We start from the raw sequence: 27,937 nt of genomic DNA, 5'->3' as shown, positions 1-27,937 counted from the left end.
GGAGAGTGCTACACCTTTATTGAAGAGAAATGGGGAGAGACCCATGGTGCCACCACACTGTTCTTTATAGTGAACACCAATGGACAATACGTGTTAAATCAATTTTGGTCGGTGGTCAATTCTTTTATTAGATTTTATTGAATTATTAAGTAAAAGTTACGTTTTAACATGGTGTTTTTCCATTCTATAGACAAGGAAGAAACATAGGGGAGAAAAATGTATGCGGATCGACATGCAGCACCTATGCGTTTCTGGTGCGCATATAGCCCCCTTAATCATGGATTTTACTCAATCTGAGTTGGATCCTTTTCTATATTCTAACTTGTTTGATATTCATGGCAGGGTCTATATTTCGGGCTCCGGGAGACTTTGCGTTGTATTGGTGAGCTCCTTTTCACTTTTTCTTTATAGTCAAATAGACTCACAAATGGTGCTGCTGCTTTCTTGTATTAATATCATTCCTGTGCTTGATTCCCAGCTACACTGCTCTGTAGTTTTATGTACTATAATGCTGTCCAAACCACCACTGCTACTTCTAAACATGTGCTACTGTGTATGATGCACCACAACTGCTGGTCTCCATCCACTAGCTCTTAGAAAACTGATAACTAGCTCCCTACAGAGGAAAAAACTGCCAAAAAAAATATAATAGTCAGAGATAGCATTATTTGTCATATACACACAAGCTTTTATTCTAAAAAGTCAGATGAAACAGCAGGATGGCTTTAACTCTCTGTCTATAGATTTCTCTACATAAAGTGCATGCTGCCAATGTCAGAACATCATCAATATACAGCCAATGTTCCATTGTGATAAAGTTTTCATCTTATTGAAAGACATTGCACACAGACATCCATTAGTAAAGGTAAAGCCATTTGATATGAAGGTGCTCATTTTTGTTTTGATGAGTTTCAATGATGCACTCTTAGTTTGATTATAGGGCAGGGGAGCTGATCCGTGCCTCTTTTGTACATGGTCAAAATGAGAAACAACACAGACCATTAAAATAAAATGTGAGCCCCACAGTCATGAAGCGCAGACCATTTCAGCACTTGGACAGCTCCTGTTCTCAGTAAACTTTACTGTAAGCACCCCCTGTTCTCTGGTAAAGATGTACAATAAAATGAAAAGCAAATGTTTAGTTGCTTCTTCTTATTGACTTTTTTAAAAGCCAGTCATCTTCCACCACTCTTCTTGAGAAAGTCGCTGAAAGAAACATCTGTAAGTTTAGTAACTTGCTCCAAGTCTGACCATGTACTACAAAATTTCTGCGTTTTAACCTGTGAATTGAACAAAACATCTGTTAGGGCTAGGCTAGCTGAACACACCAAGTAAAAAGAGATGGAATCAAGGTCCACCATGCAGAGATGTTGCCTGCTGCTCGGTAATGGTGGAGGCTGTATGGCAATATACTAACAGAATACAGGCGGGTTAACTTCACCCGATGTGTACAGAGGCAAACTCTGTTACTGCACAGAGCCGCGGAAAATAAACGCCGGAGCCTGTTTACACTAACAGGCTCGGCAAGGTCAGTGCTAGTGTGTAGTCACAGGGCTCTACTCAAAGGACCCAGGGTCAGAGTCACTCTAGACCACTAGTGCGGAGCCAACTAGAGGTTGAATGAAATGTAGTGCACCACGTGCTCACTGCACTGCACTGACAGATGCCAATAACCACCCGGACTTGGGAGGAAATCGCTAGACTTGCGCACGGCGTCACACTGGTGGATGCAGCTGCTTAATGAGGTACTCAGTTGCCCCGAGCTGGACGGCACCATATGGCGCTGAGTGAGGTGCTGAGACGGGGAAGCACAGTGGTGCAGACGAAGCCACTAGTAGGTGCTGACTCTAACTCTAATAGCCCTATAACATGCATATCCAAGGGAGGGGAGTCATATTAAGTCAGTCACCAGATTCATGCATCCATCATCACTCACACAAAATACAATAAGAGTCTATACTAGCGCATGGCCGAGCGGCTATGTGAACCTTTTATAGCAGCGTCCTTCTGGGACCTTCCTGATGGTCCAATCCATTTGCTTGAGGACCTGAGCATGTGTAGTAAGGTGACCCAGCTTGGGGGGGTGGTCCCTTGTTTACCGCGAACAGACATCACAGACACGAGACGGAGGCAGATTCCGGGTACAACAGATCCAAGTTTATTGGCCGCCCTTCTGACGACCTGAGTCATACACCGCAGCACTTCCACAGCTCTTCGTGTTCAGACCCGGGTACACACACCTTTCTTCTGTTGTAGTGACGTTTCTTACGGTTTTGTCACTAGGGCCATCCTAGGCCTTTCTACCGCCAGCACTTCACCGGTCAGAGGTCGTCGTCAATTTGGTACCCCCGAGGCCTCGTCTGTTCTGCGGTTCTTCGTGTCAGGGCCACCCCCCTGACTTCTTTTCTCCTCAGTCCCCTAGTTAAGCTCCTCACACTGTCCGTACTCCTTCACTGACTCCTCTCCTACTGAGCTCCTCCCGGGACTGGAACTTTCTGGAACCCTCCTGTCCTATTTATAACCTTCCTAGTTCCCTGTAACCCTGCCCCCATAACAAATGGTTTCTAGTGCCATAAGCAGCTGTCAAGTCCTGTACTCACACTCCCCCCTGCCATCTTGTGGTCAAACCAGGGTACTGCACCCATTCTACACTTTTTCCCAGCTGTTTCCATTCTGTCATTACTAACATCTGTCTAAAGTGCACAAACCGTCCCTCCTTCCTTCTGACAAGTCCATTCGTCCGGTCACCTTCCCTACACATGTGACCTCTGACCTCCAATGAGAGGTCGTCCCACGGGCATGCTCAGTAGGCTGCAAAAGGGACTTAGCCTCTGGAGCTGCTCGCTGCTGGCTAGTGCGGATTGCTAAAGCTGAACCAGAGGTGGCAGCAGCAACAAACCTGACAGCACTAGCTTGAGCAAGACGCCAGGATCGACACCTTTGCTGAGCAGCCTCCTCTGCTGTCTGAACAGAATGGGAGACTGCAGAAGGCAAGGCTCGGGATTCCTCCTGTGCAGAGGCGGGAACCCAATGCCTAACAACATCTTAAGAAATTAAATTCTTAAAATGTAACTGGTTAAAATAAGAGATGAGTGGACCAGGCAGAATTAGAATCACCTGCGCAAATTTTCCTGGGAAATTCGATTCACGGAGAAGGTATTCTCCACTAATTTAAAGAGGTTGTCTGCTCTTAGGGTGCAAGAAGTGACTGCAGGCTTGTAAATCTTGACACCGCATGCACTGAGCATGGTGTCGGCATATATGATTTCCATCAATGTGGTCATGTGCCGACTAGACGTGCACAGCCATGCTCAAGGCTGGACATGTCTAGTTGGAATGTGGCTAGAAGTATGCATATCACATACGTGAAGTCGCATGAACTCCCGCTCCTGACGGCAGCACTGGAGAATCGTCACAATGCACAGGATCCCTTATTATGATCTGGGTTATCTTTAGACCCTTGAGTATAGTAAACGTAATCTATAAAAAAAATAAAAAATTCTTATACTCACCTTACCTCTCCGGCTTCTTCGTTCCTCAACGCTACCCGTCTGGTCCTAGTTGAATACTCAGATTGCCATTGGCCAAATTGAAATCTCCAGGCTGCTCACAATAGGCCGGGGCTTCTGGACTTGATATACCCAGGAGGTTACTGTGAATGCAGCTGGAAAGAAGGGATAGAAAAGAGAGCGAAGCAGTGAGTTTAAGCATTTTTTTTTCAACATTTTGATGGCCTTTCACGGTCCAAGAAAATGGCTTTCAGAAAAATCCACATGGAAGCAAATTAGAAAGAAATAAACATTTTGGTGAATGCAGATTTTTGTAAAATTCGACCAGAATTCAATTTCCTACATAGCAAATGGCTATTGGTGTTACCATAATTGAAGGATTGGAGGTGGCGGTAATAAAAATGTAGAACAGTTACATAAAAGTAGTCTTGAGTCCAAAAGTGCGTGTTCGTGGAGCTTTCAGGAGCGTATAAAGGAATATTTCACTTCCTTAAATGGTTCCCACTTTCAAATAAGGGAAATAAAATCTTCCTTTCATCCTCAATCAGCCCTTCGAGTCTAAAAATGTAAAAGCTAAGGCCATATATTTTCTCCGATATTTATTTATATGCAGGGTAGCCCGTTAAAGCCTGTCACTGTGTTAACCTATGTACTGAGGCTGTCCTATCAATCTTCCGCACCTGCTGTGAGTTCTCGGGCTGACATATCCAATGTACACAGAGTCTGATATACATCAGCCCTTTTCAAAATCTGATTTTGTGAAGTGTTTGGGGAATATTGTTTATTAATCCTTATTCCACTTGCATGCAGATTTTTCCTATCACTTTAAAGTTATCCTTAGTTTTCTCTCTAGGCTTGGATTTGGGGCATAAGTCTCAATATTTTGGGGGTTCCTAGTTCCGAATCCTACAAATATGAAATCTATGTCATGGAAACTTTAATCATTGCTAAAAAGTAACTAAACCTTTTGCTAATTTTTCAATATATTTTTTGTCTTTTTAATTGCAAGTACTGTAGACTGGCGGAAGTCCGGTTCCTGAGACCCTCAATGATCGGTGACAAGAGCGCCAACATAATAGAGTATGGATGCAATAATACTCCATACTCCATCCTGTGAAATCTCGGGCAGAAGCTGTGCCCTCTTCAAAAGCAGATTGGTGGGAGCTCGGATTCTAAGAACCCCACTAGTCGCTCAGAAAACCCCGCTAAGAAGGGCACAGTTAGGGGACAAGAGCGCATATCTACTATCTGAGAGAGCAGAGTATTGGTACCAGAACTAGTTATTGTATCCGCACCCTATCCTGAGCACTCTCCAGCAGGAGCTGTGCACTCTTGTTTCTTAAGCTTCACATTTCTTAGATTTTTTTTTAGAACCTTTCTTGTGTATATCAGAAGGTCATTTTATATGGCAAACGTTAATCTAAAAACCAAACCATTGTCATTTTTTTAAATTTTTTTGTCCTTTTAATTTGTCCTTTTATTGAAGTCCAGGTCCATAGACCCCCACCGATCACAAAGAAAAACCCTAAGAATTGTGCAGCTAAGGAAACAGAAGCACACTGCTCTTCGATAAGACAGCACACAAATGCAATAGAAAGCATAGACATTTTATGGTATCGGTACTCCTCTCTGTGCACTCTCGTCTCCTAAGCTGTGCACTTCTCAGTTTCTAAACCATTGTGAGGGTCTCAGTACCCAGATCAGGACTGATATACTTAGTAGCAATACAAGTAAAAAACATAGGGCAATTGGTTGGCATTTTTTTGAATAAAAAAAAAGAGTAAAAGTTATTCCACTGCGACAAGGTGTACCCAATCAGGATAGTCCCTGCCTCTAGTCACTCGCTATGTGCCAGCAGGTCTTAAAATACACCTGATGCCAAAGCAGGACCGGTGCCTGACCGAAGAGTTAGGAAAAGCCAAAAAGACGTTGGGTTATGAACTAGATGAAGGAGAAACCATCCCTACAAAATCAGGAACCAAAAATGTCATCTCTCATGGATAGTAGAGCAGTAGTTTAAGTTTTAACATGAATAAGCCAAGTAGTGGCCATCTTGCTGAAGAAGGCAGCAAAGAGCAAAAGAAAATAAAAGTATTCTTATAAATACTGTATTAATCAATATTTATCTATTTTGCACCTTACTAACCTTAGCTTATTGTGCAGAATACCAATCCAGCTCTTCTATTTACTGCTCGTCCTGACCAAAAATAAATAAATAAAAACTTTTTTTGATAAATCTCTGTCCTTCTATCCTTTTGGTTCTTGACCAATACCCAAAAAATAAAAAAATAACAATTAAACTTTTTGGATTAATCATTGCCCCTTTATCCTTTTGGTTCGAGTCCAATACAAAAATAAATAAATAAAAAACAAATAAAAACTTTTTTGATAAATCTGTTCTTCTATCCTTTTCGTTCTTGACCAATACCCAAAAAATAAAACAAAAAGCAATAAAAACTTTTTGGATAAATCATTGTCCCTTTATCCTTTTGGTTCCAGGCCAATACCAAAAAATAAATAAATAAAAAACAAATAATTAAAACTTTTTTGATAAATCACTATCCTTCTGTCCTTTTGGTTCCAGCCCAATGCCAAAAAAAAAATATTTTTTTTTATAACTGTCTCTCTGGATGTCTCCCTAAGGTTTCTGTTGATTTTCCTGCAGTAATGATGTGTTGTACATCCATGTAACTGCTGCAACCAATTATCGACCTCAGTCAAAGCTGGAAGTTACATGTAAGGCACAAAACCACTGAGGCCAGTTTTTGGCTGCTGCTATCATGCGGAAGTGCGGTACATCAACACTCTTAGACAATGGATATAGACCAGTGGGTTCACAGTAGATAACACAGTTTCAGGGACCTATCAGGTGAGAAATTTTTTTTTAGTGGAGTTCCTCATTCTTCAATGAAACATGGTGTTAATATAAAATAATAAAGTGGTTAATGGCTTCATCCCTAGTGGTCTACAATGGTGAAGGTGGTAACCCCAGTGGTAAAGGTTCCAGGGTTGACTTTCTCTCACACCTTGATCTTGCTCCTCCATCCTATGATAAGTCTGTGGAATACTACGACAAAGACCATGTGTCCCCAGCTATCAAAGAGCAGCGGTGCGAACCATAGTGGCTTTGTCATTGGTGAATTTGCGTGAAGGAGTATATGTGTAGCCTATCATATACCGTCTGCTATCGTACAGTATATTCTTTCAATGCTGCACGGTGTCAGGTTGTTTGGCTCAAGGATAGTAATATGACATTTCTGAGTTTTTCCATTTAAAAGCCCTCAAAGCAAGTGACACAAGCATCAGTTGAAGCCAAAAATAGTCACGGCGGCAACATACACGAGAAATTATAGCAGAAAACTTGTTTCCTTTTTAGCTTTGCTTCATTTCATCTCATGTCGCCTTTTCCGTCTTTTTTTACCGCTTTCTCAATTTTTTCCTTCTCACTCTCAGCCACCCTCTTCTCGCCCGCTTTATATTTATTCCTCTCGCTCTCGCCAGCTCTTGCCTACTGATTACTAATTCATTTATTTTCAATATTTAGGTTGTGTCTCACCTCTGCCTTCCGCAGAATTACATTCCATTAAAGCCAGTGCCAGGCTGTACGTGACTGTGTTCTCTGGTTGGGATTGATATTCCGCTTTGCTCTTTCTGAGGATTTGCCACTGGATTCTTTCCTCCTTGATATCACATTATGGAAGTCAAATTGCATGGGAGTAGAAAGGATAGCATTGTTTGTTGTTTAGTGCGAGCTCAATTTCCCCGGGGGCTTCTCTTCTTGCGTGCCAAAAACAGAAGAGAAAAAGAAAATTACTTCAACAAATTCAAAAGATAGAAAGAAATAATGTAGAATAATAATAAAAAAAACTATTTCTTTCTCATCATAATGCATCAAGAAGCAGGACAAGGTAAACCAATGTTAATGTACTAGAATGGAAGCAAGCAATCCATAATGACAAGATAAGAGCTACTTGACCTCACCTGTTTGACTTTACCAGGCTTAACCCACAGGGTCTCTTATTTGGCCTTGTACTCAAGGTATATGAACATTTCATCTTTTAGTCTCTGACATCAGCCACTGTTGTACTTGTCCCTACTTTACACTCAGTGGTGTAACTAAAGGCCGATAGGCCCCAGTGCAAAGTTTGGACCAGGGCCCCATCAGCAAATTTGTTAGATGTATGGGCTTTTTTTAGCATTCCAGATCCTGTGAAGACATATGTGTTCACCCTCTCATGTAGCAATGTTCCCCATCTTGTAATAATGTCCCGAATTCTGGCCCCTTCCTGTAATATTATCACCCATCATGTGCCCCCTTCCTTTAATAATGACCCATACCCTTACCCTTTTCTGTAATAATGTACGCCTTCCTGGACCCTTCTTGCAATAATGCCCCCCATTGTCAAACTCTTTCAGTAATAATATCTCCCATCTTGGCATAAGGTCTCCATCGTGGGCCCCTTCCTGGTATAATGTCTCCCTTTCCTGGTATAATGTCCTCAATTATGGGCCCCTTCTTGGTGTAATGTTTCCCTTTCTTGGTATAAGTTCCTCCATTCTTGACCCCAAGCAGCATTATATGTCCCCCAACCTGGTACAATGATCCCCATCCTGGGCCCTTTCCACTAATATATGCCTACCATCCTGGAATGACGCCCCAAATCCTTGGCCCCTTCCAGCAATATAAGTTTACAATCCTGATATAATGTGCCCCATCCTGGGTTTCTTTCAGTAATTATGTCCCTGTTCTGTTGCACTTCTCCAAGAAATATAAAAAAATAAACTATTCTACTCACCTTCCATGCGCCCATGATGTATTACATCCTCTTCAATAGCAGGCGTGGAAGCCAGCAGCTGCCATTTCACTGCCAGTAACCTACATGCTGACATCAGCTGCCGGCATCTGATTGGCTGGCAGCATTTATTACAGTGCAGGGACCCGGCGGGTCTTTGCACTGCAATACATTCAGCTGAAATTGCACCCTTGGAAGCACATCCAGCTAAAATAACTGCTGATTTTGGTGCCCTCCCTACACAGGTGGGTCATAGTCGCACCCTCTGTGACCGTGATCGCTATGCCCCTCTTTACACTATTGAACTGATATTGGTGCATATATCTGTTAATAAATTATTTTTTGCCATGAACCCTATCTGTTGTGCCAAGTAACCAATATGACTGGTCGTTGTGACAATTTGCAGTATGGAGACCATACTTAACTAAATTGAGGCATTAAACACCCCTAAAAAAAGACAGCCCAGGAATGTTTCCAAACCTCTTAAGAACGCCCCCAAGAATTCAACTGCTGACCCTTTTATGTCTTTTCACTTTTGCCTTTTGGTTTGCAGCATTGTCCTTGCAAAACTGAAACTGCTGCCAAGCATGAAAAACTAAAATTAAAATGTATAAAATACAGTTTTCTTTGTTCATTTCAGATATCTGGACAACTGCTCTACAGCCATATTGTAAAGTTCGGTGTGTTGTTAATTGGTCTGTGCTATTGAAAGAATGAATTAAACTCAATTGCACATTTGACATTTAGAAAATTCATTTCCTGCAACCTTTGGTCCTGGCTCCTAGCACTCTGCTGCTCCTGGCATTAGGTCCTGGACTCCTGGTAACTAGTTCCATAACAGTTGTGCTGAGACAGAGAAGCATAGAGGAGCAAGTGCCAGTCATGATGAATGTCGAGAAGTTGTCGAGCAGAATCAAGATGTAAGTGTGTTTTACCTTTCCTTAAATTTGCTTACAGATGTATAGTATAAATCAGGATTTTGATATAAATGTAATTTTAAAAATATTCCGACAATTTTTTTCATACTACAATCTGTATACTTTTAAAATATAAATGAAAAAATAAATCTTGCAATTTTCAAACTCATATTTAGGCTCATATTTTCCGACTTTTCAGGACATGTTTTCAGAGGTTTCATTTTCATCAGAGGCAGGATTGTAATGACAGGTATTTGTCACGGGTGTGTCAGGTGTGACAGACAGTCCTCCTGGATCCAGCTGCAGAAGGTCTTTGCATTTAGCTCAAGCACCTTCTTGATTTTTGCATCTCAGTTATGGAGTGATATCCTTCTCCCTCTAGGACCCAATAGTTACTTCCACCTTCTTCTGCTAATCACACACCTGTGCTGAAGGTTTAAATACATTCAATTGTGGCAGCATGGTGCAGGTGTTATCTCATCGGTTAATGTCTTCCCTGAGGACCCTTGGAGGATTGCTGGCATGTCATATCGGTTGTCTTCTCAAGCTAAGTGGTTTCCCCCATCCGTCTACCCCTTCTGTCTTTAGTTTTAGTGGGTACTGACTAGTAGATACCCCATCCACTCCCTATGTAGGACCTATTGCTAGGGTCAGGCAGGGATTAGGTTCCTGATCTGCGATAGGTGCAGAACCTATATAGCGATGTTTAGGGCAGACAGGGCAATTTTAGATCTGCCTAGGGGTCTCCACTCCCGTCTTCCCTAGTGTTTGGGCTCCCCCTTACCTCTTCCTGCTGTTATGCACTTACTTATCCTTCACCCAGCATGAAAGTAACACCTCTCTGAACATCTGATATGACATAACCCACAATATGAAATCCATTTTTCATAAAATCTGAGTTAAACAATAGGTCATTTCTGATGATAACCCTTTAAGGACCAGAGAAGTTTTCATTTTTGTGCTTTTGTTTTTCTTTGCTTTCCTTTAAGAACCCCAACTTTTATATTTTTATGGCAACATAAACATATGAGGGCTTGTTTTTTGTGGCATGAGTTGTAATTTTCAACTACAAAATTAATTTTTCCATCTAATTTACTGGAAAAGCATGGGAAAAATATTCTAAAGTACAGGAAATTATTCATATTTTTAATACTTAAAAAAAACCTGAAAGTTTTGATGTGCATTTGTATTCAGCTCCCCTTAGTCAATACTTTGTAGGGCAATCTTTCGCTACAATTACTGCTCCATATCTTTTGCGGTAGGTCTTCTACTAGCTTTGCACAACTACAGGCTGAAATTGTGGGTCATTTGTCTGTGACCGCTCTGTCAAGCTCAGTGAGATTGGAAGGAGAACATCTGTGAGCAGCAATTTTCAAGTCTTGCCACATATTCTCAATTGGATTAAGGTCTGGACTTTGACTGATCCATTTACACACATGAATATGCTTTGATCTAACCATTCCATTGTAGCTCTGGCAGTATGTTTAGGGTCGTTGTCAGGGGCGTGACTACCGCGGTCACAGCGGTCATAGCTGCGACGGGGCCCGGAGTGCTTAGGAGCTCGATCGCGGAGCTACAGCCGCTCATTGGCTGTGCAGCTCCCTACTTTGATTGGCTGCCAGGCTGCAATTGGCCTGATGCGATGGCTGCTCTGTGCGCACAGGACCTGTGATGAGGTAATAGGAAGGGAGGAGTCAGGGGTCACATGATCAGGAGCCTCCGTGTATGCAGGACTCTGCTGTGCTGGTTGTCATGCTGCTGGATGAGGGTAAGTTTATGAGTGGGGTCAGGAGGGGTTTACAGGGTGGATATAGCAGAGCCGTGCTTGTACAAGGTGTATGGAGCGGAGGCGAGTGTGTGCGAGGTGTACGGAGCAGAGCTGCGTGTGTACGAAGCCACCATCAGCCCCCAGTATTACAGTGGCATGTAAAAGTTGGGGCACCCCTGGTCTAAATTATTCTTATTGTAAATAGTTAAGCAATTTGAAAATGAAATGATCTCTGAAAGACCTAAAGTTAAAGATGACACTTTTCTTTTGTATTTTAGGGAAAAAATAAATAAATTAATAAATAAGTTCATTAATTACTTTGTTAAGGTTATAGCTTGTTCATTACCATCATTAGGATAGGTCAGGTGATGCAAATTTTGTAGCTTTATAAAAAGACAAACTTCTCTAACCTTGTGCTTAAAAACAGCAGACATATGGGCTATTTTAAGCAGCCACCACTTTGAAATTTAAAATGGTGGAGGCCCACAAAGCAAGGGAAGGCTATAAGAAGCTGGTAAAGCGTTTTCAAATTGCCCTTTCCTAAGTTCAAAATATAATTAAGTTAACAGAAAAAAAGTGGAGTTAAGAGTAACAGTGGAGGTCAAGATAAGTTCTGGAAAACCTAGAAAAATTTCAGTAAGAGCTGCTCATAGGATTGCTACAGAGGCAAAACAGAATCTCACTTGATTGAAAAAGACCTACAGAACAATTTAGCAGACTCTGGAGTTGTGGTATAATGTTCTACTGTTTAGAGACACCTGCACAAATATGGTCTTCATGGATGAGTCATTAGAAGAAATCCTCTCCTGTGTAGGGATGAGCGAGTACTGAAGTATTCGGACTCGCTCTCGCTATACTTGTACCGAGTATACCATAATACTCGGGTATTTGGTATGATTAGTGAGTCCAATGATAGTCAATGGAAAATGCGAGTAATTGTCTGCTGGACCCTACAAAGCGGTCTGGGGGCTGAGGAAAACGCTAAAAAATGTGCAAATGTTGAAAAAATGTATGGTGTAAACAAATGTATATAACATGGAGGCACCTGGTCAGGGGCTGTACGAGTGGTTTTACACCACTGCTTCACTAGAATGTACAAACACTATTTGAAGTCCTGTGTTTTTTTTGTTGGCAGAGCGGGACTCGTAAGCCACTTACGCAGTGCCAGTGATATATCAAAAGTGCCGTAAGAGCGAGTGATGATGGAGGCGATCTTCAGACAGCTACGTGTGTAAGTGGTGAAAGGAGAGCAATCTGTCCTAGGGGCTGTGTGATGGTTAACACAGGAAGAAGCCACCCATCATTATCATCACAAGGGATTCACAATAATAAAGCTTGGACTACTGTCCTTGTTGTTCCCCTGCCACTGCCCAATGTGTAGGCATAGACATAGAGTCTTCAAAACATTAGCCCTAGGGGCTCTATCATGGTTGATGAAGAAAGCAAGGGTCAAACAATGGTGAAGCAGCTAGGACTACTAGCATAGTAGTTGCAGTGCCCAGTGTCCAGGCATAACCATAATGTCTCCAAAAATTAGCCCAAGGGGCTGTATCATAGTTGATGAAGGAAGCAAGGCAGGTCTGAAGGGCCAAACAATTATGATGAAGCTAGAACTTCTAGCAAAGAGGTTGCAGTGGCCAGTGTCCAGGCATAGTCATAGTGTCTCCAAAAATTAACCCAAGGGGCTGTATCATAGTTGAGGAAGGAAGCAAGACAGGTCTGAAGGGCCAAACAATTATGATGCAGCAGCTAGGACTACTAGCATAGAGGTGGCAGTGCCCAGTGTCCAGGCATAGCCATAGTGTCTCCAAAAATTAGCCCAAGGGGCATGACACCATGGCTGATGAAGGAAGGAGGGTCTCACTCTCATCACAAGTGCCTATTTGTGGGAAATATTAATTAACGCAACATTGTTTTTAGCTTATTGTTATTGACCATGAGGTAGATGTGGCAGAAGCCGGATTTGAAAACATGTGTAAGAAGAAGAAAAGGGGCTTGTATGGGAAGGGATGGACGTGATCACCAATTTAAAAAAAAATAACGTTTTGGGTGACTTTAGGTTGGGATACTGTCATCTGGAGGGCTTAAATACTGTTGCAAAATTCAGTTCTTGTTAAATTTTATCAGAGTCAGCCTGTCTGCATTCTCTGTAGTCAGCCATGTGTGCGTATCTGTGATGATTGCCCCAGTGGCACTGAAAACACGCTCTGACATCACACTAGCAGCAGGGCAGGCCAGCACCTCCAAGGCATATAAGGAGAGGTATGGCCAACTATGCAGCTTGGATACCCAGTAATTAAACAGCACAGAAGCATCAGGAAGGACGCAGGTATGGTCACTTAGATAGTCGTTGACCATCTTGTTCAACTTCTCCCTCGTTGACATTGCTGCTGTTTCAGCTAGTCCTTGGTGATGAGCCGGTTTATTGAAGATGGCCCAGTTTGTGGACATTTTACCACCACCTCTTTTGGACCTGCTTGGCATGTCTCTCCCCATTATTGCATGCTGTTGCACAGAGCTGGTACCTCTGCTAGCAGTGGTGTCTAAGGGTGCTGTTGCCATCAAATGATTGACAACGGCCTTCTTGAAGAGTCAGCCTGTCTGCATTCTCTGTAGTCAACCATGTGTGTGTATCTGTGATGATTGCCCCAGTGGCACTGAAAACACGCTCTGACATCACACTAGCAGCAGGGCAGGCCAGCACCTCCAAGGCATATAAGGAGAGGTCTGGCCAACTATGCAGTTTGGATACCCAGTAATTAAACAGTACAGAAGCATCAGGAAGGATGCAGGTATGGTCACTTAAATAGTCGTTGACCATCTTGTTCAACTTCTCCCTCCTTGTTTATTGAAGATGGCCCAGTTTGTGGACATTTTACCACCACCTCTTTTGGACCTGCTTGGCATGTCTCTCCCCATTATTGCATGCTGTTGCACAGAGCTGGTACCTCTGCTAGCAGTGGTGTCTAAGGGTGCTGTTGCCATCAAATGATTGACAATGGCCTTCTTGAAGGATTCCATTGGGAAACCCCTTGGTGACTGCAACAGTAGCGAAGTAAATTTGTCCTTGTACCGTGGGTCTAGAAAGGTGGCCAACCAGTATAGGTTGCTACTGAAAATGTGGATTATGCGAGGGTCTTGGCACAGACAGTCAGATATGAAGTGTGCCATGTGTGCCAAGCTGCAAAGAGGCAAATCTTCTGTGACCCCTGAAGGAGGAACAGTACCTATCCTCTACTCACACTGATTCTCCTCCTCCACCTCCTCCTCTCCAGCCCAACCATGCTGGACAGACATGAAGCTGGGTTTGGTATTCCCCTCTGTAGCATGAGGTGTCCCCTCGGTACCACTGAAAAAGAAGTCCTCTCCCTTCTCATTTTCATCATCATCTTCATCCCCTAATGTTTGATATTCGCTGGGCTGGGTAGGCTCACCCATTGTGAAATCTTGCTCCATACCCAACTGCTGGGCACGCAAAGATTCCATTTTTTTATTCTACAGCGATTTTTTTCAGCAGACATAGCATAGGGATGGTTACGCTGATAATAGCCTGTTCACCGCTCACAAGCTTGGTACAGTGCTCAAAGTTTTCAAGCACCTCACAAATATCAGTGATCCACACCCACTCGACAGTTGTTATGTGATTTGGCTGAGTCTCAGTGTGACGGGCATGTTTAAACTGGTATTCATCAAGTACCCTCTGATGCTCACTTACCCTTGCCAACATATGACATGTTGAGTTCCACCGTGTTGGCAGGTGGCAAATGAGTCTGTGGTTTGGCAAGTTAACTTGCTTTTGAAGCGCTACAAGAACAGAAACAGTGGTTGAGGAATTGTGGAAATGGGCGCAAATACGGCGCACCTTCTCAAGTAGGTACAGCAAGTCAGGGTATGTTTTTATAAATTTCTGCACCACTAGGTTCAGCATGTGAGCCATGCATGGCACGTGTACCAGCTTCCCGAGCTTTAAAGCCACCACCAAGTTACGCCCATTGTCGCAGACAACCAGACTAGGTTGGAGTTGCAGTGGGGAGAACCACTGATTGGTCTGTTGTTTTATTCCTTGCCACAGCTCTGCTGCAGGGTGTGGTGTTTCACCTAAGCAGATCAGCTTCAGCAGAGCGTGTTGCCGCTTGGCCAATGCGCTGTTGCACAGCTCCCAACTTGGGAGTGATGTGGAGGGTAATTCAGCATAGGATGACGAGGCAGAGGAACAGGAGGAAGAGGGGAGACTGGAAGTATATGATGAGAAGGAAACCCTGATTGAGGTTAGGCCCGCTATTCATGGCTTGGGTAGGATATGTGATGATGGTCCAGTTTGAGACTTTGTCCCACCCTCCACCAGGTTGAGCCAGTGTGCCGTGACAGAGATGTATCATCCCTGGCCACAAGTACTTGTCCACATGTCTGTAGTAAGGTGGACCTTCCCGGTTACGGCATTGGTGAGAGCACGCTTTAGATTGTTTAAGACATGCTGGAGTAACGCAGGGACGGCACAGCGGGAAAAATAATGCCGGCTGGGAACCGAGTATTGTGGGGCAGCCACAGCCAAAAGATCACGGAAAGACTGTGTCCCCACAAGCCTAAACGGCAACATATCCACTGCTAGCAACTTGACAATGTGCGCGTTCAGTATTTGTGCTTGTGGGTGTGTGGCTTGGTATTTACGCCTCCTTTCATACATCTGGGGCACGGACAATTGGACGCTTTCCTGGGACAAACAAGTGGATGAGTTTGTTGTGGCCTGTGTCTGTGCAACCGCAGCTTGTGAGCAAGAGGTATGATGATCACCTGCTTACTGCCCAGCAGATTGGAAAGGACATATGACAGGTGACATGGCAGTGATTTGACCTGCAGTCGCAGACACTGATTTGGGACCCTGTTGTGCAGCCCACTGATTAGGGTGCTTGGCTGCCATGTGTTTCCGCATACTGGTGGTGCTTTGGTTGCCTTTGCCCTGGCCTCTGCTCAGCTTCGTATGGCAGATGCTACAGATGACAACATTTGGTTCAGAAGGACTATCGGAATAAAATTTCCAAACAGCGGCTGAACGCACCCTTGCCTTGACTTGGGGCACAGAGGGATTGCTCTTGGCAACAGTTGACACACTTCGCACTCTGCTCAAGCCAGTAGCCCTTGGTGCCTTTGTTGGTACTACGTATCCACCTTCATCCTCTGTGCTGCTGTGCTGGCTATGCGTGTGAACGGTCCAGGTCGGATCGGTGGTCTCATCATCGACCACCTCGTCGTCCATGTCATCCTCCTTCTGTGTTGATATTGGTGACTGGCCAGATGGCAACTGCGTGTCATCACCATCAGTCTCCACCTCTTCACCCGGTATATCACGTGGATGAAAGTGGCTTTCTTCTGGCCGTGGGGTTTCAAATATTTGACCATCATCAACAGACGATACCTCCTTACGTTCCTCTTCAATGTCGCGCAGTGAGAGGCCAGAGGCAACAAAAGGAAATGGATCAAACACATCCTCGGAGTGACAAAGGTTGGGGTCAAATGTGTCCTATGACTCCAGACCGGGTGATGAACTAGGAACAGGTTGAGAATAGGATGACCTTGCGTTCTCTGTATGGACAGTAGACTGTTTTGTCATGGACAATTGGGTGCTGCTAGAACATTTTGTTGAGGCCTTATCAGCCATCCAAGACAGTATCTGCTCTTGTTCTTCTGGCTTCCAGACCTGTTTATGTTCCAGACCAGGAAATTTCACCAGGAACCTAGATGCATCAACCCTCTTCGGTCTCTCTGTGCCTTATTGTGCACCAATAACAACCCGACGTCCACATCCCTGTCCATTCACAACAGCCTTTTTAGGAATTTTGGATTTTTCTGCCATAGTTGCAGATGTTCAAATGCAGATATTCGGGAACAAGGAGCAGTTAGTGCTTTGTGGAAGGTAGCACTACAGCCTAGTACTGCTTTGTGTTTTACAAACAGCACCGCAACAGCACCAAAAAATTGCCCTGAAACTTAAGGTGGGATTACGCACCCCAGTCACCACACAAGACAGCGGTGCTGTCACTAAAAAATTGCCCTGAGGTTTAAGGCAAGATTACGCACCCGAGTCACCATACAAGACTCCTGTGTCTTCACAATATAATTCAGTGTCAGAAGTATGCAAAAGAAAATCTAAACAAGCCAGATGAATTTTGGAAACAACTCCTGTGGAGGGATGAGGTTAAAATATAACTCTTTGGACACAATGATCAAATGTATGTGTGGAGAAGAAAGAGCACAGAATTTCTGGAAAAGAACATCTCACCAGCCATTAAGAATGGGGGTGGATCAATCATGCATCGTGGTATGGTTGTGTTGCAGCCAATGGCATGGGAAACAAGTCATGGGTAGAGGGAAGTGTACATATAGAAGAAATTTGGCACTCAACATATATTGATTGGTGGAGTGGAAACCTACTCTGGCACCTCCCTAAGTAGTGCTCACGGTATTTGTTTATCTTATTGGTAGAGGGAAGAACAGATTCAATGAAATGTAAGCAAATTATTCATGCAAACATAAAACCATCTGTAAAAAAGTTGAAGTTGAAAAGAGGATGGCTTCTACAAATGGATAATGATCCTAAACACACGTAAAAATCCACAATAGACTACCTCAAAAGACACAAGCTGAAAGTTTTACAATGGCCCTCATGTAGAGTCGTGGGCCGGGCTGGGGGGTGGTCCCTCTATATACCGCGCAGAGACGTCACAGACAAAAGATGGAGGCAGGTTTCGGGTACAACAGGTCCAAGTTTATTCCTTACCGTCCGACTGACGGCCTCAGCAGTACACGTAATACCTTCACGGGCCTCCGTTTCCAGGCCTCGCTACCCACACCGTACTTTTTCACCAGGGACGTAAACACACGTACCGTCCCTTTTTTTCACTGAGCGATGATCCTGTCAGCACAGACACTGTGGCCGCCTTAGGCCCGTACACCATCAGCAACTTTACTGGTCAGTTTTCGTCTTCAATGCGGTATGCTTTTCCCCGGGGCCTCATCTGTACTGCGGTAATTCATGTCAGGACCACCCCCCCTGACTTTCTCTCTCCTCAGCCCCCTGGATTGGCTCTCCTCACAGCAAACACACTGGCACAGACTCCTTGTCTCTTGAGCATCTCCCGGGGACTGGAACTTTCTGGAACCCTCCTGTCAAATTTATACTTTCCCGGTTCCCTGTAACTCCGCCCCCATGACCAACGGTTTCTAAAGCCCTAAGCTGCTGTTGAGTCCTGAACTTACACTCCTCCCTGCCATCTAATGGTCAACCCAAGGTACTGCACGTCACCTACACTTTCCTAGCTGTTTCCCCACTGTCATAACTGCTATCTGTCTAAAATGTGCAAACCCTCTTTCCTACATGCTGACAAGTCCGTCCGTCAGGTCACCTTCCCTACACTCCTCCTTCCTTTGTCCATTGTTGTCCCTGATAATCACAACCCCTACCTTTGTCATTCTGAAACTTCTCCTACCAGACCATTGTCAGCGCCCGCTTTCTTCTTTGGGAATGTCCGTGGTGTTAGGGACCTGACTCGGGACTTCAGTCCGTCTCACATCTTCCATCTCTTTACCTTCCTCTTGGTAACAAGTCATGGTCGGCGTCTCGGTCACACAGACCCTCTCATCTCGTAGTCCCCTTTGGTCTCACACTTCCATCGGTCACACCGACCCCCGTACCTGTTGAAATTTTCTTATGCATATTACACATTAAACCAAACTTTATAATGTAGCACATATATCCTTTTTCCATTTACTGTTTCTTTTAACCATCTCAAAAGATAACAGGCTTGCTCCCCCTTCCTTTAACATTGGCACTCCTTTTTTTCTTTTTATGCATCCCCGACATGTCAGGCATACTAACTTCAACAATTATAACCAAAAAACACACATATTTTTTTTTAATACCCTTGATGCAAACTGTCCCAATGACATGCATAACAGTGCAGTGGATTCCCGACAGTCCACGCTATCTTCTGCTGGACGGTAGCGAGGAGTCCCACAGCCGTGGAGCTCCTGGGATGCAAGGAGTGTCTTTAGAGTTCTGTCTACGGGGGCTCGTGATCTTCGGGTTCAGCGAGCACGGCTACCGCGAAGTAGCCGCGAGGACAATATTCCTTATAATAAGACACCAAGTTCCCCTCTTGTAAGGCCCGGCCATGGTGGATCGATGCCACATTGATGTACACTTTCTGGCCAGTTGCAAGGTCTCGTATAAACCCGTACCCCTTTGGTATGTTGGTGTAGACAAGCCATCCCAAGGATCGTGTAGCCGCCATGCCAGCCTCTCCCTCTGCATGGAGCAGGTTCCATATTTCCTACTCCCTGGCTTTTTTCTTCTTAATGACCTCTGCTACCAAAACAGACGGTCCGGAGTAGGCCCTGGAGTCCGGTGGGCAGGATTCAGCCGGGGTCGAGTGCGGGGCAGAGGCGGCCGTAGATGTCAGCGGCCCAGCAACCGCTGGGGCCGGGCGGCGGGGGGCAGCCGTAATTCCTGCCGAATAGGTCGCAGAGCCTGACAAATATCCCGCTGTCGACTTTGGTGACGTCACAGATGCAGCCGCGGGGTAGGCCGCACCCGTAGTTGCAAACGGGGTTGCAGCAGCGGCCGGTTTCATGGACGAAGTTGCTGCTGGCAGGGGGAATGCATCAGCGCCTTCCATGGACAGACTCTGCACCAGCGACACCGGGCGTGGCACCACCGGGCGGGGTGGTTCGGGAACAGGAGCGGGGGCCTTGCTCAGCTCAGCATAAACTGTAGGGCCCTCCATGGCCAGGCTTTCAGGAACGGAGGAGGCCACGTGCTGCAGCCGGGTGGTGGGGGCCGCCTGCGGAGCCGCCAGCTGAGCCAGGGGAATTCTCACCTTCCCCGGCGTGGAAGCCTCCGACATAACATCCCGCGGCTCCTCCTGCAGTTTCCGTCCTTCACCCCGCCGTCCGGCGGGGCTAGCCTCCAGGCTTGGGGGTTCCGCGGGGAGGGACTCTGCTGTCAACATTGGCGGCCGCTTCCGCGGGACCAGCAATGACTCTGCTTCTCCACCAGCGATCCGGATGTCTGCCCATGACTCTGAGGAATAAGTCTTCCAGCGAGGTGCGATCTCCCGACACCATCGCCACTCCAGGCGCCCGATTCCTCGACAACCACAGCGGCGCATCCCGTCCGGTGGACAGCAATCAAATGGCGCCAAGCAGCCGCAGCCAATCTTTCCCTCGGTGCCACTCCCTCTGCTGGGTGGGGCGATGGCAGGCTTGTCCACCCAGCGGCCGGGGTCCAGTATGTGGGAGCATCAGCATCCGGGTTCATATCGCTTCCACCAGGGGCACGTTGGAGGGGGTCCCAGACCATCCAGAACAGCTGCAAACACCCAGACCTCTCTCCTGCATTGGAGCAACACCGCCATCTAGCACAGCGCTCCCAATTTGTAATCCTCAGGTAAACAATTTTTAATCCACAGGTATTTTCAATCCACATAGAGCAGTCCAAGTCCTTCCCTGTTCTTCAGAGGCACGTCTGCCGCAGAAGATATCGTATTAGCGGCGGCGATCCTGCCGACTACGCCAAGTGTAGAGTCATGGCCCGGGCTGGGGGGGTGGTCCCTCTTTATACCGCGCAGAGACGTCACAGAAAAAAGATGGAGGCAGATTTCGGGTACAACAGGTCCAAGTTTATTCCTTACCGTCCGACTGACAGCCTCAGTAGTACACGTAATACCTTCACGGGCCTCCGTTTCCAGGCCTCGCTACCCACACTGTACTTTTCCACCAGGGACGTAAACACATGTACCGTCCCTTTTTTTCACTGAGCAACGATCCTGTTAGCACAGACACTGTGGCCGCCTTAGGCCCGTACACTATCAGCACCTTTACTGGTCAGTTTTAGTCTTCAATATGGTATGCTTTTCCCCGGGGCCTCGTCTGTACTGCGGTAATTCACGTCAGGACTACCCCCCTGACTTTCTCTCTCCTCAGCCCCCTGGTTTGGCTCTCCTCACAGCAAACACACTGGCACAGACTCCTTGTCTCTTGAGCACCTCCCGGGGACTGGAACTTTCTGGAACCCTCCTGTCAAATTTATACTTTCCCGATTCCCTATAACTCCGCCCCCCATGACTAATGGTTTCTAAAGCCCTAAGCTGCTGTTGAGTCCTGAACTTACACTCCTCCCTGCCATCTAATGGTCAACCCAAGGTACTGCACGTCACCTACACTTTCCTAGCTGTTTCCCCACTGTCATAACTGCTATCTGTCTAAAATTTGCAAACCTTCTTTCCTACTTGCTGACAAGTCCGCCCGTCAGGTCACCTTCCCTACACTCACATGAATGAGAAAAGTCTAATACGAAGATACCTAAAGAATTTGCAATTAGGTATTTGTAGCGTAATAACTTTTTTAAAACCTAGAAATGTTATACAATGCATCTTGGAATATACTGTGCCAAGAAAAAAAAAGATAAGGAAGGAAATATCTGTAAATCAAAAGATTGCAGTGCCAAAAGAAGGGCAAAACCTAGTAAAAAAATAAACCCTCTAGAAACTGTCAGCAATCAAAATAATGAGAGTCAATATCTAAAAGTTGAAATGGAAAACAACCAAATAAAATAATAACAATAATATTGGAAGTACAGCAAAGGCAGTATTACTACCAAGTGTATAACTATAGAGGATAGATAGATGCAAAGGTTGTCATCGCTCATGATCCCTAGAGTCTGAGTTGTTCGAAAGTCCCCTCTGCCAAATGATTGGGGGCTTTATTACACATTTTGCATTGAGACCCAAGAGCTTCAAATGAAACCTCTAGAAGCCAGCATTCACATAGCACACACAGCTGTACATTTATCCTTTGCTTTTTCCCCAGAGCCTGATTCATTTATCCCTCTCTGACAGCAGGGTCAAGGATAAGTGTAAATGAGTAGTGGTAAGTATGTTGGTGCAAATTCCTGCACTGCATCTTTTTAATGAATCGTTCTGCAGTTTCAGCTTATTGCAATAAGTAAAAAATGGAAAAAAAAAAGCAAAAATCTGCAATTGAATTCTTCATGGCTGAGTGGATGCATGTATGTGTTATGGAGAAAACACATGACTCTACTAGTATATGTCAGATTATAATTATAGATCATAATTACAGTAAATTTACGGGTCACTAAGCAATAGCATCCTCTATTCTCCAAGATAAATTAGTTGTAGCTGTAATAGTACGGTATATAAAAAATGCATTCAAATTTTACTAAATACTAAAATAGTGTACACTGAACAGTCTATAATCCAATATTGGCCCGTACATCGTCCTTAGGATTTATATGGGTCTTAAATAATACAGAATATAATTCTGTCCTACATCATAAATCATAGGTCTCTCCATCTCGGTTTAGATGCCGAATATCACTATTATTATTATTATTATTTATTATGCTTATATATCTTATTCCGCAGCACTTTACACACATTAGCATTGCTGTCCCCAATGGGACTCACAATCTGCATTCCCTATCAATATGTCTTTGGAGTGTGGGAGGAAACTGGAGATCCAGGAAGAAACTCTAAAAAACACGGTGAGAACATATAAACTCCTTGCAGATGATGTCCTTGGTGGGATTTCAATCCAGGACCCCAGCGCTCCAGTGCTAACCACTGTGCTGCCCTGAAGCTGAAAACAAGATAATAAGTGAATAAAATTGTCACTGTAGGATAATGAATGCAAATCATCAAAGAAAATTGATTAGCTGGTTCCTTCTAAGCCAAATGCATCAAGGGGGCTCAAGCTGTGGCCACTTGGCATTAGACTTTAGAAAAGCGATTCACATGACCCTGGTCCAGCAACCACAATTGTAGTCAGTGCCCACCAGACTAGATCCCTGCGAACCTTCTCCTCTCATGGCTTCCCCAGCTCCTCTGCTGACAAGCTCAGTAGGTCTAACGCAACTTCACTGTTTCCAAATACACAAGGCGCTGGGGATACTGATAGGTGAGAGGAGGTTTTCAGAGCTTTGGCACTGTGCACAATTATTAGGCATTTTGTATTTATGATGATTAATTTTATTACTAAGTCACTGCAATGCTATCCGTCAACCCAAAAGGATAATAAACCTGAAACTATTATATTTAACCCCTTTATGACCTTCGTACTTTTACTGCGGAGGTCACTTCCCTCCCATTGATGCGGGCTCCGGCGGTGAGCGCACATCCTTCCCAGGACATGTCAGCTGTTTTGAACAGCTGGCATGTGCCCGCAATAGCCGCGGGTGTAATAACAATCCACCTGTGGCTATTAACTAGTTAAATGTCACTGTCAAACACTGACAGCAGCATTTAACAAACGCTTCTGGCAATCGCGTCGGAAATAGGCTCACGTTCGTTGTCATGACAGCCAGAGGTCTCCTGGAGACCTCTATGGTTGTCAGTGCTGAATTGCTGTGAGCGCCGCCAGGCCCAGATTGGTAATATGCCCAACCGGGCATTTTCCCGCTGGGCTGCTGTCATGTGGGCTGCGGGCGGCAGCGCCTGCTCATCTGGCCGCTTGCCAGCTGATGCGGCCACTGGCTTGGCTGTTGTTCCTGCCGCCAGCCCTCTGCATACACTGCAGGGAGATAAGCGGCCACACACCCCATCCTCGCCCTAGCTTGAGACCCCCCCGCAGCCACTCACAGCGTTGCTTGCCTGCACTCTTCTCTGTACACAGGACCTGTGATGAGGTCACAGGAGGGGAGGAGTAGGGGTCACATGATCAGGAGCCTTTGTCCAGACCCCTGATCATGTGACCACTGACTCCACCCCTCCTGTGACCTCATCACAGGTCTTGTGCGCTCAGCCCTGCTTCTTGGTGTCTGCCGGACTCTGCTGTGCTGGTTGTCATGGTGCTGAATGAGGTAAGTATGTGTGGGGTCAGGAGGGGTTTACAGGGTAGATGCAGCAGAGCTGTGTGTATGAGGTGTAGAGAGTGGAGCCGTGTGTGTACGAGGTGTATGGAGCGGAGCCGTGTGTGTACGAGGTGTACGGAGAGGAGCCACGTGTGTACGAGGTGTACGGAGCGGAGCCGCGTGTGTACGGGGTTTATGGAGAGGAGCCGCATGTGTACGAGGTGTATGGAGAGGAGCCGCGTGTGTATGAGGTGTACAGAACGGAGCTGCATGTACGAGGTGTACGGAGAGGAGCCGCGCGTGTACGAGGTGTATGGAGCGGAGCCGTGTGTGTACGGGGTGTACGGAGAGGAGCCGCGTGTGTACGAGGTGTACGGAGTGGAGCTGGATGTGTACAGAGAGGAGCCGTGTGTGTATGAGGTGTACAGAACGAAGCCGCGTGTATGAGGTGTACGGAGAGGAGCCGCGCGTGTATGGAGAGGAGCCGCATGTGTACGGAGGGGAGCTGTGTGTGTATGAGGTGTACAGAACGGAGCCGCGTGTACGAGGTGTACGGAGAGGAGCCGTGTGTGTACGAGGTGTACAGAACAGAGCCGCGTGTAAGAGGTGTACGGAGAGGAGCCGCATGTGTATGAGGTGTACAGAACGGAGCCGTGTGTGTACGAGGTGTACAGAACGGAGCCGCGTGTACGTGGTGTACGGAGAGGAGCCGCACGTGTACGAGGTGTACGGAGCGGAGCCGTTTGTGTATGGGGTGTACGGAGAGGAGCCGCACGTGTACGGGGTGTACGGAGAGGAGCCGCGTGTGTACGAGGTGTACGGAGCGGAGCTGGATGTGTACGAGGTGTACAGAGAGGAGCCGTGTGTGTATGAGGTGTACAGAACGGAGCTGTGTGTACGAGGTGTACGGAGTGGAGCCGTTTGTGTACGGGGTGTACGGAGAGGAGCCGCGTGTGTACGAGGTGTACGGAGCGAAGCTGGATGTGCATGGAGAGGAGCCGTGTGTGTATGAGGTGTACAGAACGGAGCAGCGTGTACGAGGTGTACGGAGAGGAGCCGCGTGTGTACGAGGTGTACGGAGAGGAGCCGCGCGTGTACGAGGTGTACGGAGAGGAGCCGCGCGTGTATGGAGAGGAGCCGTATGTGTACGGAGGGGAGCTGTGTGTGTATGAGGTGTACAGAACGGAGCCGCGTGTACGAGATATACGGAGAGGAGCCGTGTGTGTACGAGGTGTACAGAATAGAGCCGCGTGTACGAGGTGTACGGAGAGGAGCCGCATGTGTACGAAGAGGATCCGTGTGTGTATGAGGTGTACAGAACGGAGCCGTGTGTGTACGAGCTGTACAGAACGGAGCCGCGTGTACGTTGTGTATGGAGAGGAGCCGCGCGTGTACGAGGTGTACGGAGTGGACCCGTTTGTGTACGGGGTGTGCGAAGAGGAGCCGCGCGTGTACGGGGTGTACGGAGAGGAGCCGCGTGTATACGAGGTGTACGGAGCGGAGCTGGATGTGTACGAGGTGTACAGAGAGGAGCCGTGTGTGTATGAGGTGTACAGAACGGAGCTGTGTGTACGAGGTGTACGGAGAGGAGCCGCGTGTGTACGAGTTGTACGGAGAGGAGCCGTGCGGGTACGAGGTGTACGGAGTGGAGCCGCACGTGTACGGGGTGTACGGAGAGGAGCCGCGCGTGTACAGGGTGTATGGAGAGGAGCCGTGCGTGTACGATGTGTACGGACAGGAGCCGTGTGTGTACTTGGTGTACGGAGTGGAGCCACGTGTGTATGGGGTATACGGAGCGGAGCCGTGTGTGTACGGAGTGGAACCATATGTGTACTGGATGTACGGAGCGGAGCCAAGTGTGTACGAAGCATACAAAGCGGGTTTTTCCCACGGACACAGGAGTACACTTCGGAGCCCCGAGGAGCATTTTAAAACTCACACATGACGTTCCACCGGAAGTGATATGCTGGAAGCTGACCGGAAATGAGATAATTTCATGAGGAGATTGTGTCGGAACTAGGAATGCTTCAGTTCCATTACCATGTCCTCCTCCGACAGCGCAGACAGCAGGATTGCCTTGGAATCGGGGATGCCGGCCATGTGAGTGGATCATGATATGTCATGTCCTGCATCGGGAGGCTCAGGTGGGCACTACAATGGGAGCCGGGCTGCTATAGTATCTTTATAGAATCTTTCTTTATTTCTTTCTCTCTTTTTCTTTCTTTCTCTGTTCTTTCTCTCTCATTCTCTGTTCTGTCTTTCCCTCATTTTCTTTCTCTCTCTCTGTTCTTTCTTTCTCTCTCTAATCTTTCTTTTTTCTTTCTCTCTCTCTTTCTGTTCTTTCTTCCCCTCCTTTTTTTCCCCTCTTTCTGTCTCTCTGTTCTTTCTTTTCTTTACTTCTTTCTCTCTCTGTTCTTTCTCTGTCTCTGTTCTTTCTTTCCCCTCTTTCTTTCTCTCTCTGTTCTTTCTTTCTCTCTCATTCTTTGTTCTTTCTCTCTCTCTGTTTTCCTTTTTCTCTCTCTCTCTGTTTTCTCTCTTCCTTAGTGCCAGTCAGTGTGCCCATAATGCCAGCCACTGTGCCCTCAGTACCAGTCAGTGTTATCAGCAGTGCTAAATGGGTGCGGTTGGGCGTGGACACGGGTGTGACTAGTTGCGAAATGGATGTGGCCGGGGCTTGGCCTAAAATTTGCAGTGGCACTCTGCACGTGCCGCTGTCTTTCTCTCTCTTTCCCTTCTTCAAAAGTTGGGAGGTATTATAGGGGTGGCTGTGACCAGGGGATCTGGTTGCCCAATGGATAGCAGTAGAGTTGAGCAAAACGGGTCGAAAAATTTCAAAAGTCGCCGACTTTTGGCAAAGTTGGGTTTCATGAAAAGAAACCCGACCCTAGGATGAGGTCGGCCACGAGGTTGGCGACTTAAGCGCCAAAGTCGCGTTTCAAAAGTTTGTTTTGCGCTCTTTTTCAGCCAATCAGGATCCACGGACACTGTGGGCAACGTGATGACATAGGCAGGGGTCACCACCATCTTTCAGAAGGGCATGCAAGTGATTGGCTTGCTTTGGTGGGCGTCACAGGGGGTATAAAAGGGCGTGCACGCCGACCGCCATGTTACTCATGCTGATCTCAGAATAGGGAGAGCTGCTGCTGCTGATGATTTTGTAGGGAGAGCGTTAGGCAGGGAAGAAGACACCAAAAACTGCTTCTGCTGCTAGCGATTTTGCCTGTACAACACACCAGTTACTGTGCAGTGCAAGTGGAGGCTATATTTTGCTGGATCAGCGGTGTTGGTTGTTAGGCTGCCTTCTAAGGCTTCCTGACGGCTGCATTGCTGTTTACCCACTGCTCTGCAAACTGCTTCTTTAAAAGCAATCCCAATTTTTTTTTGTCCTGGTGAGGTACTGAGCGTGCATTTTTTCACACCATACAGCGGTGCACACTCCTCACACAGTACCGTGTAACGGCTGTTATCACAGCCACAGTAAAGCTATCTGTGTGTCACTCTGTAAGAATAAGTCGAGGACATGTTCCGTTCTTACAGACCTGCACCTTCTAGTTTTGTCTAGCTTTCAAACAGTTAAATATATTTGCTGTTTGATCACATTCAAAACTATAGAGAGACAGCGTGTGTCAGTCCGTATACTTAAAAAACACGGAGCTTGACAATTTTACGTACACCGGACAGCCGTGTACGTGCACGCTCCTCTCTCAGTACCGTGTAACGGCTGTTATCATGGCCACAGTGAAGCTATCTGTGTGTCGCTCTGTAAGGATAAGTCGAGGACATGTTCCGTTCTTACAGACCTGCACCTTCTAATTTTGTCTAGTTTTCAAACAGTTAAATATATTTGCTGTTTGATCACATTCAAAACTATAGAGAGACAGCGTGTGTCAGTCCGTATACTTAAAAAACACGGAGCTTGACAATTTTACGTACACCGGACAGCCGTGTACGTGCACGCTCCTCTCTCAGTACCGTGTAACGGCTGTTATCATGGCCACAGTGAAGCTATCTATGTGTCGCTCTGTAGGGATAAGTCGAGGACATGTTCAGTTCTTACAGACCTGCACCTTCTAGATTTGTCTAGTTTT

At 46.1% G+C, this 27,937-nt stretch overlaps 1 long non-coding RNA gene across 1 annotated transcript; it reads right to left on the bottom strand.

Moving 5' to 3' along the window:
* Positions 1–169: 169 nt before the first annotated feature.
* On the bottom strand, positions 170–23,700 carry LOC141070552 (uncharacterized). The gene is made up of 4 exons (XR_012226668.1): positions 23,638–23,700; positions 7,066–7,286; positions 3,513–3,664; positions 170–1,280 (listed from the first exon to the last, which is right to left on the bottom strand). It is a non-coding gene; the product is annotated as an uncharacterized lncRNA (long non-coding RNA).
* Positions 23,701–27,937: the final 4,237 nt, after the last annotated feature.

This window comes from Dendrobates tinctorius, unplaced genomic scaffold, assembly GCF_039654945.1.
Source record: "Dendrobates tinctorius isolate UK_male_01 unplaced genomic scaffold, ASM3965494v1 ptg000272l, whole genome shotgun sequence".
NCBI lineage: Eukaryota > Metazoa > Chordata > Amphibia > Anura > Dendrobatidae > Dendrobates > Dendrobates tinctorius.
Note: the sequence above shows the minus strand (reverse complement) of the source record. Positions and strands in the feature narration are given on the sequence as shown.